General features: G+C 41.0%; 1 non-coding gene across 1 annotated transcript; it reads right to left on the bottom strand.

Moving 5' to 3' along the window:
* Positions 1-259: 259 nt before the first annotated feature.
* Positions 260-363, bottom strand: LOC112752116 (small nucleolar RNA R71). Its single transcript, XR_003176557.1, has one exon. It is a non-coding gene; the product is annotated as a small nucleolar RNA R71 (small nucleolar RNA).
* Positions 364-1,293: the final 930 nt, after the last annotated feature.

Genomic DNA, 1,293 nt, shown 5'->3' with positions numbered 1-1,293 from the left:
TCTGATGCAGCAGAACTGCAAGTTTCATGGACTTCCATCTGAAGATCCTTTTTAGTTCTTAACTGAATTCTTGCAGATATGTGATACTGTTAAGACTAATGGAGTATATCCTAAAGTCTACAGGCTCATGCTTTTCCCTTTTGCTGTAAGAGACAGAGCTAGAGTGTGGTTGGACTCTCAACCCAGAGATAGCCTGAACTCTTGGGACAAGCTGGTCACGACTTTCTTAGCCAAGTTCTTTCCTCCTCAAAAGCTGAGCAAGCTCAGAGTGGATGTTCAAACCTTTAGACAGAAAGAAGGTGAATCCCTCTATGAAGCTTGGGAAAGATACAAGCAACTGACCAAAAAGTGTCCTTCTGACATGCTTTCAGAATGGACCATCCTGGACATATTCTATGATGGTCTGTTTGAATTAGCTAAAATGTCATTGGACACCTCTGCAGGTGGATCCATTCACCTAAAGAAAATGCCTGCAGAAGCTCAAGAACTCATTGACATGGTTGCTAATAACCAGTTTATGTATACTTCTGAGAGGAATCCTGTGAGTAATGGGACGCCTATGAAGAAAGGAGTTCTTGAAATTGATACTCTGAATGCCATATTGGCTCAGAACAAAATATTGACTCAGCAAGTCAATATGATTTCTTAGAGTCTGAATGGAATGCAAGCTGCATCCAACAGTACTCAAGAGGCATCTTCTGAAGAAGAAGCTTATGATCCTGAAAATCCTGCAATAGCAGAGGTGAATTACATAGGTGAACCTTATGGAAACACATATAATTCATCATGGAGAAATCATCCAAATTTCTCATGGAAGGATCAACAAAAGCCTCAACAAGGCTTTAATAATGGTGGAAGAAATAGGTTTAACAATAGTAAACCTTTTCCATCATCCACTCAGCAACAGACAGAGAACTCTGAATAAAATACCTCTAATTTAGCAAACTTAGTCTCTGATCTATCTAAGGCCACTGTGAGTTTCATGAATGAAACAAGGTCATCCATTAGAAATTTGGAGGTACAAGTGGGCCAGCTGAGTAAAAGGATTACTGAAATCCCTCCTAGTACTCTCCCAAGCAATACAGAAGAAAATCCAAAAGGAGAGTGCAAGGCCATTGAATTAATTACCATGGCCGAACCTGTGAAGGAAGGAGAGGACGTGAATCCCAAGGAGGAAGACCTCCTGGGACATCCAGTGATCAATAAGGAGCTTCCCTTTGAGGAACCAAAGGAATCTGAGACTCATCTAGAGACCATAGGGATTCCATTAAACCTCCTTATGCCATGCATGAG

This window comes from Arachis hypogaea, chromosome 15 (assembly GCF_003086295.3).
Source record: "Arachis hypogaea cultivar Tifrunner chromosome 15, arahy.Tifrunner.gnm2.J5K5, whole genome shotgun sequence".
Classification (NCBI taxonomy): Eukaryota; Viridiplantae; Streptophyta; class Magnoliopsida; order Fabales; family Fabaceae; genus Arachis; species Arachis hypogaea.
Note: the sequence above shows the minus strand (reverse complement) of the source record. Positions and strands in the feature narration are given on the sequence as shown.